The sequence below is a fragment of the Equus przewalskii genome, chromosome 7 (assembly GCF_037783145.1).
Source record: "Equus przewalskii isolate Varuska chromosome 7, EquPr2, whole genome shotgun sequence".
In the NCBI taxonomy this organism is placed as follows: Eukaryota; Metazoa; Chordata; class Mammalia; order Perissodactyla; family Equidae; genus Equus; species Equus przewalskii.
Window position 1 is genome coordinate 45,276,011 of NC_091837.1, and position 14,981 is coordinate 45,290,991.

Genomic DNA, 14,981 nt, shown 5'->3' on the forward strand with positions numbered 1-14,981 from the left:
TTCATCAGAATAAGAAAAACCCATCTTTTTAATGGCTCCCGTGTGCCCCTACTGGAAACTGCTAATCCAGGCTGACAGTAATGACTCTTACTTGTCCGAAGATATAAGCTTACATTTTTCTTTGGAAACTAATTACTGGATCATTTATAAAATTAAAATTTAGCTACATGCACCTCTCCTGTGCTGCTGGTTATTTTTCAGCGCCTAACTCTGTTGGTTATGGCAACCCAAAACTACTTTTACTCAGTGAATGAAGACATTTTACAACATAAAATAGATCTTCAGGGAAACTTCAGAAACTAGCTTACTGATGGATTTTATTGCATGATATTCATCTTTCTCATCTTTTATATTTTCCTCCCTAGACAGCCATCTCCTAAGAAATCAGACTGGCATACTATAACCGTCTGGCTCATTTGAAAGGCCTGATTAGTGTGAATAATAGTGATATATATAATAATTATAACTAATATTTATTGAGCCCTAATCAAAAATACCCTTCTTAAACACAGCTTAGTGCTACACAGAAGTAGAAATATTCATTTCAAAATTGGACTCCTGCACTTTAGTATGAAAATTTCCTTCCTTTGCCCTCCTTGTTTTAATGGGACCCTTATGTTGTAGACATTTCCCACCACACTATAATACTGGTCTCAGTTTCCAGAAAGCTGTCATATATTACAAGCTTATATATTAGCAAGCTTACTTGCTTTTTTGCTCACGTTCCTGAGAGGAAGACAAAATTGCAGCTTCCCTGTTGTGTGCCTCTGTTTCTATTACTTCCACTACCCCTTCAGGTCACTCAGATGTACCAAAACATGATTGGTGACTGTGGCAATTTGATTTTTCATTAACTCTATTCAGTAGCTTTGCTTTTTTGGGCAGAAGGATTTCACTTTATATCCATGTTTTGGATGAGCAAAGGTAGGCAGATATTTTTCTTTTCTTTTCCTAGAAAATGTAAATCCCAGGGGAAGATATTGGGGATTCTGGTTTTCATTTGAATGCCCACTCAGGTCATGAGAGATGAGTTGTAGTCTTTGTTTTGCCCCAAGCTCAGAAACCCCAATTTACAGGAAATTGACCAGAAGTCTTCGCAAGAAGAGCAGGGATTAATGCGAACCGTGCAGCAGTCAAATCTTCATCCAGGGAGACTCCACACCTCTGTGAGAGCAGAAACCAGACAGGAACTCTGCCTCCCTGTTGCGAGGCACCCCATGGCACCTTGGGTGCTCAACGTGAAAAGACGGAGCATTTCAGCGTTAGCCTTTCACCTCGTAATTCTCATTTCCAGAGCAAAATATCATTTTGTGGCAGCCTGAGGTTTTACCCTCTAAACACGAGCATTCTGATTTTCTTTTGCTGCTCCCAGAATGTTTGTATTTGTTGTTAAACAATGTCAAAAAAATATTTGTAAAGAGTAATTTAAAGGGTAGAGTGCAGTGGGAAAATCATAGATTTTAAATACATATCAATTATCAGTTTTGCTTCAACATTTTGGACTTAGACTGAAGATTGATGTTATAGTTTTACACCAGATCAACGGTGAGTTTGATCTTTACCATTCGCTACAATGTTCTATGAAGTTTGAATCCAATTATTTTCTGAGCTTTTCTATCCAAGTCCTAGCTCTCTGACCCTACGTGTCTGGAGACAGGGTCACTGTCTGCAGGAGGCATAGCTGTCTTTGCCAGTGGCATCTCCAGCCTCCTGTAAGTATTTCCTAGCTTCCTTCAACACAGCTGAAAGGGTGCTGGAGTTTCTCAATACTCACTTCCCTACATCCCCAGAGGGGATCTGCTCCAGGTGGGTGGGCTCACATGCAGTCAGCTGATAGCCAGATGCCGAAACTTTAGGCTAAGCTGTACCCAACTGGGAGCTCTCCCATCCCCAACACATTGGTATCCCACACCAGACACTCCCTTTGGAGTAGGGTCCAATTTCAGCATCATTTATGTTGATGCTTTGGGTCTCCAGAGTAATTATCCCCAAATTTTAAACAAAATCCATTTTAGGATCTGCTTTGTCCCTAAAGTTTTTATGCTCAAACTCTATAATCTTACTGCATTTATTCTTAATTGTTAAATAAGAAACAATAATGTTTCAATATGTGTTATTCTTAGATGTTATATGCACATTTTAGTGAATAGATAAAAGTAGGCATTGATTCCGAATAAAAGCAGTGGGAAATACAGCAGATACGAAAAACAGAACTTAAGACAAAAAAAATCAATGTCCCTCTGTAATGCTTTTCCTCCTTCCGCATTGTTAAGTTTTCTCTGATCTCTAGAGCATGCCAAAAGTTCAAGCACAAATAACTATAAAAAGAGAAGCCCAAAAAACATTTTTTTAGAAGAGATGTATTAAATGTAAGATCTTTCACACAATAATTTTTTAAAAGAACACAGTGAACAAGGTAGATAAGTTAAAAGATAAGAGGATTAAAAAAAATGGAACAGATTAAAATACTCTTGGCCCCTCTGCCTTATCCATCCCACCACCAGCATCGGCTGCTTTTTCGGTTTATTTTTAATAGAGAAGGACTGAAAATTAATCTTTTGTATTAGAGGCCAGAATAGTGTTACTTTTGTGGGGTACTGATGGGAGGTGCCCCCAGGGGAGCCTGCTGAGTGCTTGAGTTGGGTATCGGTTGCAGAGTGTGTGTGTGTGTTTGTGTGTATGTGAAAATTCATCGAGCTGAACACTTACGACTGGGGCCCATTACTAAATGTAAGTCACGCCTCCCTAAAAAAAATAATTTAAAAAGCAGTGAGATTTAACCTAAACTAGCTTATTAAGATGTACAAAGAGCATTTCTGTTCCCCTTGGTGCAGTGCACCGTACTGCCTCACACCTCACTCGGTGTGCTCAGTGGGCACCGTGGGGGCCCCACATATCACACTGCCTGTTGCAGGGATATCCAGGGGCCAGCAAATCAAGCAGGTGTCTGACCACCAGCAGTGGCCTCAGTTTGGACGGGATTGTTTGTTTCAATGCATTGAGGCCGCTTCAAAATTATTAAATGAAAAACGTTTAATAACTATGCAGCCATTGTTTAATATACATGATGTATGACATTTTTCAGGAAATGGCTATTTAACAATGAGATCTAAATTAGTTGAAATTTCAGGTGCATTTGGAGTAATTTCCCAGAGACCACAACATCAAAGGAGCAGAGAGCAATGGTCAGTTGCTTGACCAGGGGCCAGAGGACCCGACTTTTCCTCCTGCCCTTGTCACCAGCTTACTCAACCACTTTGCCCAGGCCACCTGAACACTTGGCCCTCAATTTTCTTATTTATGAGATAAAGGTGTCACAACTCTAAAATTATGAGACTATAAAATTTTAAACTTTATAAACTCTTTGAATTAATATCTTGAACTGTTACCTGTCCCTAAGGGAGAGGCAAGTTTTTAAAAAAATAAGAAATTACATGGTAAAAAAACATTCAAACAGTACAGAAAGATACAAAATGAAGTCTTCCTTTCCACCTAAAAATGACTCCACTCCACTAGAAAATGACATAGTTCCCTAGATTATATTGACCAAAATAATTAGTGCTAATAATTACTTATCCTCCAAGAAATTTTTATGCAAATATAGATAGATTTTAAAATGTTTATGCAAATGACTTCATACTAAATACTGTCCATATTTTGATTTTTTCCACTTGATGTATTTTCAGATCTTTCACATGAAACATAGGAATTTACCTCATTCTTTTTTAACAGGTGTATGTTATTTCATTTTTCTTCATAATTTATTTAATCAGCCTTCCACTAATGGATGTTAGGGTTATTTCCAGAATTTTGTCATTACAATTAATTCCCTAGTAAACATCTCTTTATGCGTGTAAATAGGCATATTTTTGCGAATATATCCCTTTAGGTAAATTTCCAGTAGTAGAATTACCAGATCAAATGACAGGTGCATTTTAAATTTTGGCAGACTGTGTTAAATTACCCTTATAAAAGGTTTACCAATTTATCCTCCAGCCAACCACGTGTTAGAGTGCCTATTTCCTCCCACCCTTGCCAACACTGGGCATTACAGATCTTTTACATTTTTTGTCAATCATATGTAAAAATATGGTGAGGGGTAAATGTTAAGATCAGAATTGAATGATGTAAGATTACCAGTCTTAATGTATTTCCTTGTATTTGGCCCAACAGAAAGTCTCTTTCATCTTTAAGTGTTTGGAGTTTTGCATTTATCAGCCTGTCAATTTATTCTACAATAACTTTTGAAGTTTAACAATTAACCAGATTTACTTATGCTACTAAAGACTATCAAGACACACCTTACATTTCCATTGTGTTTCACTCCCTCATTTAGTTTCAGAAGATTTGCCATAATGGGCACATCTGCCATTTAATTGATATAGATGAAAACACAATGTACACGTCACTGCCTACGTTGTGTCCTGAGACTTGAACAGTGAGTGAAAAGGAAAAACAGATTATGCTTTGTAGGACATGCACCATTTTCTCAGGTTAACTCGTAGATTTTTTCTCTGATCTAGTAGGGCTCATCCTAACAGCTACTTGCTAATCCTTCCAGAAGGCGGAGTGCAATACCCTATCCCGACACTGCTTCAGGCAGAAATATAATTGTTGAATATTAACCATATTCCATTTTGCATCTGGCTTCACAGACTTTCATGAACATGGTTGGTAGGAACATGTCTATTTACAGAAAGGGAAAATGACACTCAGCAACAAGAAGTGATGAATTCTAAGTCATTAGGTTGGGGCCCACCTGAAATACAACTTCAGACTTAAAAACCTTCAGTGCTTTGAAAATATCACACATAACTAACTTTTACTACTCCCACAAGAAAATTCTAATAATCTGTAGAGGTTTTTACAACCTTCCTTTAAGCTACAAAAATACTCATCTGCCATGAACAAATCTCCAGAGTTCACTGACAGATATCGTTTGTCATTTAAGCCCTCTAAAGGGTATCTGAGAGTATATTCGTCACAGGCACGGCTTTTTAAATGACCACATTGAAACCTGGGAAAGAAGAGATAAAGGAAAAGAGAAGAGGCAGAGAGGGAAGGAGAAGAAGACTAGAAAGGAAGAAAAGGGAAGTGGTGAAGACGATGCTGAAGAGGGCAGGGTCAGCTGGGGGTCAAGGGTGGAAGGGTAGAATTATTTTCAAATTTATATGGGTCTAGCCTGATTTATTTCACCAGTTATACAAGGTCACAGTGTCAATTTACAAGGTTCTTTTAGGACACCTACCAGTATTATTAGATCTGTAAAATGGAATTTATATCACTACCAAGATTTTTAGAGAACATTTATAATACATGCTAAAAACATGGAAGAGAGATATTCGCTTCAGGAAATAGGGAGCAGATATACTTTTACCTATATTCTCACCAATTACAACCCCAAATCCTGGATATTGTATATAAAACACATATAAGAAAACTCTCAGAAGTGGAGAAAAGAAGGCAGACAAATTAGGGACCTTGATACACAGGGAACAACATGTGGTGAGTTTCCTGGGTTTGTTTTTCGCCTCAGAGAGTCAAGACTTGGAGCCAAGAAGCCACCAACCCAGAAAGGCCAACAGGCACAGACAAAACAACAGCCTGCTCTCTCTAATCAAAGGACCAGGTAAGAGGGCCACGTAAGAAGAGAAAACACTTTTAGACGACAACCACCCTAGTTCAGTCACACACTATGGAATACGTCCTGTGTCCATGGATTGGGATACTCAACTAGACGAATGTTAGTTCTTCCCAATTTGATATACAGGTTTGACAGAATTCTTATCAAAATCTCGGTAAGATTCTTGTAGATATAGATAAGATTAGTGTAAAATTTATATGCGAAGGCAAAGGAACTAAAACTGCTGAAACAATTTTGAGAAGGAAGAATAAAGCAGAAGGAATCGGTCCGCCCAATTTCTAACAACAGTTGAATAGATAAAGAAATAAAGTGTGGTATATTCATACAATGGAATACCACACAACAGTGAGTGAGTGAACCCCAGATACAGGCATGAGATGAATGAATCTACACAATTTGGGGTGAAAGAAGCCAGACACAAAAGACTATATGCTATATAATTTCATTTATGTAAACATTTAAAACAGCAAACCTAAACTATATTGTTTATGGATGAACTTAGGTAGTAAAAGTATAAAACAAAGTAAGGAGTTGGTTTCCACAAAAGTCAAGAGAGTAGTTCTTTCTGGTGGGAGGGCTGTGGGAGAGGTATGACTTGGCAACAGACATGAGGGGGCTTCCGGGCTGCTGGCAAGATTTTATTTCTTATGGTTATAGGAAGTGTGCTTTATAATAATGTCTTAAAGCTGTACTTTCATATTTTATGCATCTTTCTTCACAAAGATTTTATTTCTCAATATAAAGTCTATTTAAATAAAAAAAAAAAAATCTCTCAGGACTGCCCCGTGGCCGAGCAGTTGGGTTCCCATGCTCTGCTTGCGCGGCCAGGGTTCACCGGTTGGTGAATGCTGCACAATGCTCATCACGCCGTGCTGAGGCAGCATCCCGCATAGAGGAACTAGAAGGACTTAGAACTGGGATATAAAACTATGTACTGGGGCTTTGGGGAGAAAGGAAAAAGAAAAGAGGAAGATTGGCAACAGATGTTAGCTCAGGGCTAAGCTTCCTCACCAAAAAAAAAAACAAAAGAAGCTATCTAAAAATAATAAAATAAAATAATTTCTCTCATCATCTTTGGGAAGGAGCAAGATAGAAGTTAGGGAGAACAGTTGAGGTGGAGAGGAGAAATTGCTATTGCAATACTCCAGGTATGAGATGACAAGAAGCAGGACTAGCACATTAGTGGTTGGGATGGAAGGGAGATATTTGAGAAGACTTAGAAAGTTAATGGAGGAGAGGAAAAAGTCAGGATGTGGCAGCCAGTCCCTAAAGATGGCCCCCAACAAACCAGACCGCTCAGTAGTGTAGTCCTACATTGATTCTGGGATGGTCCATTAAAGCTGATGGACTGAGGCAGAAATGACACCACATGACTTCCAAGGCTTGGTCAAAGGAAGGTTTGCCTGGGTCTCTTGGATTGAGAACCCAGCTCTCATACTGTGAGAAGCCCAAGCCACCTAACTGAGCTCTCAGCTAACAGCCAACATCACCTGCCAGCCACGTGAGTGAGCTATCTTAGGTGTCCAACCCAGGTGAGCCAGCAGATGACTACAGTCCCAGCTAAAATCTGACTTTAATTCCCTGAGAGAATCCAACAAGAGATACCTTCCTGAGCCTAGTTAACCCGCAGAATTGTGAAAGTAATAAATTGCTATGCCACTAAGTTTTGGAGAGGTGTGTTACATAACAATGGGTAACCAGAACACAAGGATAATTCTCCAATGCCCAGCTTGGGAGACTGGCTGGATGATGATGAACCTAGCTGAGATAGACAATGTCGGAGAAAAAATAGATTTGGGTGAAGAACCCACTGACACTGATTTCCAAATACTAACTACTCTTTCCCCAGTAATTTGTTAGTTCTTTGAAAATATCTTTTTCATGGCCCTTACCACACTGCCCTATAATGATTTATTTACATGTCTGTCTTCCCTGCTAAATTGTGAGGTGATTCAAGATAGGACTGTAACTTAATCAAGCGTCTTATTAGTCCCTGAAAGCAAGGAAACCCTCAGTGGATGAATGAATGAATGAAAAAAAGAATAAATGAATGAATACTCACATCTCATACAGATAAATATCAAATAAACACATTAGGAAACGTAAATGTAAAAAGTAATAGATATCAGTTGCTAATATCTTACTGAACAAGCTAACGTCTTACTAAGCTACAGTTAGAAAACAGTGCAGAATGTGATGAACATAGAACTAAAAAGACTGTGCATTTACCTATCTATTTCACTCCTCTCCTGGACTTACTCCTTCCAGAGAGTACTTCTATTCCATAAATTTATCTTCTATCTGGTATTTAATTAGGAGAGATTTTCCCACTAGGTTTACAGATTATATTTTGAAGATATTCTTCTTTTTGTATGAATTGGGTAGTTAGTAAAAAAAACCAAAACAACAAAACAGAGAATGCCTTAAGATTTTGTGAATTACAGAGATCTACAGGTTTTTCTCTTTACCCAATACGAGATTGTAAATAAATTAAATTGCTTTAGGCACTTCTTTTATCTATCAGTATTGACTATTCTAGGAAGCCATTAGGACAACCCTACTCTAAAATCTTTGATGGAGTGCAATATATTGTATTTAACCCAACAAAATACAATTAATTTATTTAGATTTTAGAAGAGTCAGTGTAAGAATTTAAATCATGTGCGCATGGCTGCCCTATGATTTCAGTTGCCTATCCTTTCCATGAGTAAAGAAAACAGCTATAGCCGACAAATCCATTTGTTGGAATTGTATCATCAGTTGCTTTTGCAAATACAAAATCTGGCAGCATTTTGTTTCGAATTATCACATGAACTTGAATGAATCTTTAGAGAGAGAACTGCCTATTTTGAAGGGCCACTGGACGTACTGAAATATTCATCAGAAAAGACGTCTGCCAACCACTTCAAAAGCCCAACTCCTTCTTCAAATTACACACTAGACATAGAAGATTTGGGGAATGTTAACAAAATGAGAAAATCAATTACTCAGATACTTTGGTTGAAATCTGAACTGCTGAAATTGGGAACAGCTAGAGCTCATCTAAGGTTAGGGGTTGATGAGAAAGTGTCTTTCTAGAATAAGCAAAATTCTGTATACTGTTCAATGATCACTATTACTGCAAAGATGGCCAAATCTTTGATTGGGACATTGGAAGAGTGGAGAAACTGGTAGGGATTCTAAAGAGACCCCTAAAAGTAGCCTAATTTATAAAGACTGGGCTTCTGGATTATTCACTCATTCAATAAATAAAGATGAAATATCTACCGTAGTTGCTCACCCTACCATCTCCTTGAAAGCAGCCCCTTTATGGCCAGTGGTATTTCATTTTTTAAAAAATCAGGAACGAAGCTACCTGCACGACATGTTTTTTATTTTTCTGCACGACATGTTTTATCATTATTCAAGAAGTGACTTCTGCCAGTCTTGCCAACCCAAACCCATTTCCCCCTTAATGCTCTCCAGCCTCACACCATGACCCCTCCTTTTTTTTTAACCCTCAGTCTTAGATCATTGGTTCTCAAGCTTGGCTGCAAATTAGAATCATATGAAAAGTTTTTTTTAAACATGTAATGCCTAGGCCCACCTGTAGAGATTCTAATTTAACTGCTCTGGGGTGAAGCCCAAGCATGAGTAGTTTTCAGAAGTTCCCCAGGTGACTCTAATGTGCAGCCAGCATTGAAAGCCACTGCACTTGATCCCCACCTCCTCTGCTGAAGCTCTTCCTCCGCCCCTTCCACCCCTAGGAATCAATCTCAAAAGCCTCCACTCAACATCCCACCAGCAGCCCAAGTAACACCTCACCTCTGAGTCATTTCACGACTTCCCCAGGAAGAAACACCTCTCTCTCCTTTGTTCCCCCTTATGCACTCTGCAGAGTTCCATCCGAGCACCTGGCGTGAGCTAATGAACTTCTTCATGGTCAGGTCTCTGCTTCCACTGGACTGTGAATTGATTAGGGTAGGGTTCTTCTACGTATCTCCTATGTGAATAAGCGTTGCCAGGAGGAATGAGATATAAACTACTTTTGGAACTCCATCTTTTCTGATTTAAACCTTCAGAATCCCTTGGGGGAATATTTCCAAGAATACTGGTATTCCAAAGACCCATAAATTCTCCAAATTCTCCCCTGCAGACCTGGTGGGGGGATAGGTGATAGTGGGGATGTGGGAGCAAATGTCCAAGGCTATAAAAATCCATCTTTAGGCCCAACTGTTGGGACACACTCCCTTAGGGTCTTTGCAGTCCATTTTCGTATTCTGGAAATATCGATAACAAAAATGGCTATGTACCAGGCACTGTTCTAAGATTTCATTTTCCCCCAGCTTTAATTGACAAATAAAAATTGTATATATTTATAGTGTACAACGTGATGTTTTGATATATGTATACATGATGAAATGATTACAACAATCAAGCTAATTAATGTATTCATCGCTTCATATAGTTACCTTTTTTTGTGTGGTGAAAACATTTAAGATCTATTCTGTTAGCAAATTTTAAGTATACAATACTGTTTTGTTTCAGGGGGCAGCAAATTAATGCTCAGAAGCTGAGTTCGTCTTTGCGCATATTTTATTTAATGCAGGTTTACTGTAGGAGTTATAACAATTTCACAAGCCAATAGCATACTGAATAATGCCTCTTAATAAGCCAAAAAAAAAAATAACATACATATTCCAAACCAATGATAGATTAATCACACTATTGTTCCAGGCAAGGCAAGATGAAAAGAATAAAGTCCAAATTTATTTTAAGGCATACCTTTTTATATAAGTAGGTATTTGGGAGGGGTGGCTTGACCAACCGAGAGCTGACTTCCAACTGCCAGGGCAAAAGTGAAAAGTCCCCTGTTGCTAGAGCACGTTGCTAGGGAATGAAGGCGCTGGTGTTGGCGGGCAAGACAGGCTGCTCCAAAGGTTATCACTCCAGGGACCGTCAAATGTCCTTTCTCTTCCTGAGACTGCTGCACAGTTTAACACTACCGCCAACCAAAGAGTTGCCATGGCCACAGCAGGAGCAAGTGTCTCCAGATCTTCAGAGAGCTATTTAGATCAGCAGAGTCACCTTGCCCAGACCCAACACTCTTGAGTAATTCTCACACACTCTGGGTATTTATAGTGTAACTATCCCCTTGTCATAGCTGCTTCTCCACATGTCCTTATCAATAAGCCCCCAGCGGAGTCCCTCAGCAGCTGGGCTGCTGAGCGCCTATCAACAACAACAGATGAAATGATGACACCTGACACAACTTACTTCATTCTTACATCAAAACAACTTTACTTCTAAAAACAACTTTTTCTGTCTTTGCCATAAACAAATGGATTAAAATAATTTCACTGAAGTCATAAACAAGTGGATTTGAAATCATATCAAACCAATACACAACAAATACAGTATTATTAACTGTAGTCATCACACTGTACATTAAATCTCCAGAACTTGTTTATCCTGCATAACTAGAACTTTGCACCCTTTGACCAACATCTCTTCATTTCCCCAACCCCCCACCCCCTGGCAACCACCATTCTACTCTCTGCTTCTGAGTTTGACTTTTTTAGATTCCACACATAAATGAGATCATGCAGTATTTGTCTGATGTGCTGCCTTATTTCACTTAGCATGATATCCTCCAGGTTTATCTATGTTAACTCAAATGACAGGATTTCCTTCTTTTTTAAAGCTGAATAATATTGCACTGTGTGTATATATATACCACTATTTTTTTTAATCTATGCATCTGTCAATGGGCATTTTGGTTGTTTCCACATCTGAACTATTGTGAATGGTGCTGCAATAAACATGGGAATACTAATCTTGATTTCAATTCTTTTGGATATATACCCAGAAGTGGGCTTACTGGATCATATGGTGGTTCTATTTTTAATTTTTTGAGGAACTTTAGTACTTTTTCCATAGCAACTGCACCATTTTACATTCCCATCAACTGTGTGCAAGGGTTCCAATTTCTCCACATCCTTGCCAACACTTGCTATCCTTTGTCTTTTTGATAATAGCCATTCTAACAGGTGCTAGCTGATATCCCATTGTGGTTTTGATTTGCATTTCCCTGATGATTACTGATGTTGAGCATTTTTTCATATACCTGTTGGCAATTTGTATGTCTTTTTTGAGAAACATCTATTCAGGTCATTCACTCATTTTAAAATTGGGTTATTTGTGCTGTTGAGTTGTTTGAGTTCTTTATATATTTTGGACATTAACCGCTTATCAAGTGGTTTCCAAATATTTTCTCCCATTCCATAGGTTGTCTCTTCGCTCTGTTGATGGTTTTCTTTGCTGTGCAGAAGGTTTTTAGTTTGATATAATCCCATTTGTCTATTTTTACTTCTGTTGCATGTGCTTTTGGGGTCATATCCAAAAAATCGTTGTCCAGATCAATATCAAAAAGCTTTTCATTTCATCCTCATAAGAACTGTATTTGCTAGATGCTAATAATGTCCTCATCCTAGAGTTAAAAGAAATTGACACTAAAACTTTACCTGTTTTACTTCATATTTGCAACAACCCTATGGGGAAGTGAAGCTCAGAGGCTAAACAAGTTGCTCAAGGTCATGAGACTAGTAAGTGGAATCAAATCCAGCTCTGCTACTTACTTGTTTAAACAGTTGGGAAGCACTGCCCTATCAATTTTAATAACCTCTTATGTCCATGAGATGCTTTGGGCTGTAAATAAAAGAAACCATAATTCAGATCCATTTAAACAAAAAAGAAATGTATTATAACAAGAAACCTTGAGATCGAGTAGCCCTAGGCATGATCTTCACTTGGTGCTTTGGCTTCCTTCTCTTTCTCTGCTCTTCCCTCCACCTTGTGCAGGCTTTATTCTGAGGTTGGTTCCTTCCACTAGATGGTCACTGAAATCCTGGAAATCATACCAGACACAACAAGAGGCCTTTTCCTAACTGATCGTTTCCAAGGGGATGGGATAACTGGGATCACCTGGAGAAGTAGAATGGGTGCTGGAGAGCCAATTGCTATCTCCACCACCCTTATATTACAGAGCATGTTTGAGTTTTCAGAATTCTTTCATGGCGGTTATTGCTTATGATTTTCATAACAACTTATGTAAAATATCAGTTCTGGGTTGTCCTCAGGGAAGCAGGGAAAAGCAATTTAAATTTGATTTGAATATTAACATTCAATATATTAAAGTACACATCTCACAATCTAATCCTTCCTTAGGCTTTTATTTTTTTTTTTTTTATTTTTATTTTTTTTATTAATGTTATGATAGATTACAACCTTGTGAGATTTCAGTTGTACATTTTTGTTAGTCATGTTGTGGGTACACCACTTCCCCCTCCGTACCCTCCCCCCACCCCCCCTTTTCCCTGGTAACCACCAATCAGATCTCCTTCTCAATATACTAATTTCCACCTATGAGTGGAGTCATATAGAGTTCGTCTTTCTCTGACTGACTTATTTCGCTTAACATAATACCCTCGAGGTCCATCCACATTGTTGTGAATGGGCCAATTTCGTCTTTTTTTATGGCTGAGTAGTATTCCATTGTGTATATATACCACATCTTCTTTATCCAATCATTAGTTTCTGGGCATGTAGGCTGGTTCCACGTCTTGGCTATTGTAAATAATGCTGCAATGAACATAGGGGTGCAACGGACTCTTGAGATATCTGATATCAGGTTCTTAGGATAGATACCCAGTAATGGGATGGCTGGGTCATAGGGTATTTCTATTTTTAACTTTTTGAGAAATCTCCATACTGTTTTCCATAGTGGCTGTACCAGTTTGCATTCCCACCAACAGTGTATGAGGGTTCCTCTTTCTCCACAACCTCTCCAACATTTGTCGTTCTTGGTTTTGGATGTTTTTGCCAATCTAACGGGGGTAAGGTGATATCTTAGTGTAGTTTTGATTTGCATTTCCCTGATGATTAGCGATGATGAACATCTTTTCATGTGTCTATTGGCCATATTCATATCTTCTTTTGAGAAATGTCTGTTCATGTCCTCTGCCCATTTTTTGATCGGGTTGTTTGTTCTTTTGTTGTTAAGTAGTGTGAGTTCTTTGTATATTATGGAGATTAACCCTTTGTCAGATAAGTGGCTTGTAAATATTTTTTCCCAATTAGTGAGCTGTTTTTTTGTTTCAATCCTGTTTTCCCTTGCCTTGAAGAAGCTCTTTAGTCTGATGAAGTCCCATTTGTTTATTCTTTCTATTGTTTCCCTCAACTGAGGAGTTACAGTGTCCGAAAAGATTCTTTTGAAACTGATGTCAAAGAGTGTACTGCCTATATTCTCTTCCAAAAGACTTATTGTCTCAGGCCTAATCTTTAGGTCTTTGATCCATTTTGAGTTTATTTTGGTGCGTGGTGAAAAAGAATGGTCAATTTTCAATCTTTTGCATGTGGCTGTCCAGTTTTCCCAGCACCATTTGTTGAAGAGACTTTCTTTTCTCCATTGTAGGCCCTCTGCTCCTTTGTCGAAGATTAGCTGTCCATAGATGTGTGGTTTTATCTCTGGGCTTTCAATTCTGTTCCATTGATCTGTGGACCTGTTTTTGTACCAGTACCATGCTGTTTTGATCACTGTAGCTTTGTAGTATGTTTTGAAATCGGGGATTGTGATTCCGCCGGCTTTGTTTTTCTTGCTCAGGATTGCTTTAGCAATTCGCGGTCTTTTGTTGCCCCATATGAATTTTAGGATTGTTTGTTCAATTTCTGTGAAGAATGTTCTTGGGATTCTGATTGGGATAGCATTGAATCTGTATATTGCTTTAGGTAGTATGGACATTTTAACTATGTTTATTCTTCCAATCCATGTGCAAGGGATGTCTTTCCATCTCTTTATGTCATCGCCTATTTCTTTCAAGAGAGTCTTGTAGTTTTCATTGTATAGATCCTTCACTTCCTTGGTTAAGTTTATCCCAAGGTATTTTATTCTTTTCGTTGCGATTGTGAATGGGATAGAGTGCTTGAGTTCTTTTTCTGTTAGTTTATTGTTAGTGTATAGAAATGCTACTGATTTATGCACGTTAATTTTATACCCTGCTACTTTGCTGTAGTTGTTGATTATTTCTAATAGTTTTTCTGTGGATTCTTTGGGGTTTTCTATGTATAAGATCATGTCGTCTGCAAACAACGAGAGTTTTACTTCTTCGTTACCTATTTGGATTCCTTTTATTTCTTTTTCCTGCCGAATTGCTCTGGCCAGCACCTCCAGAACTATGTTGAATAGGAGTGGTGAAAGTGGGCACCCTTGTCTTGTTCCTGTCCTCAGAGGGATGGCTTTCAGCTTTTGTCCATTGAGTATGATGTTGGCTGTGGGTCTATCATATATGGCCTTTATTAT

The 14,981-nt window shown here is 38.4% G+C and overlaps 1 long non-coding RNA gene across 1 annotated transcript in view; it reads left to right on the top strand.

The window, feature by feature from the left end:
- The first annotated feature begins 730 nt into the window (after positions 1-730).
- LOC139084831 (uncharacterized) overlaps positions 731-14,981 on the top strand; it is a 29,846-nt gene continuing 15,595 nt past the window's right edge. The window contains exons 1-2 of the long non-coding RNA XR_011542619.1: positions 731-1,712; positions 5,537-5,629. This is a non-coding gene — a long non-coding RNA (uncharacterized lncRNA). The remainder of the gene's footprint in view (positions 1,713-5,536; positions 5,630-14,981) is intronic.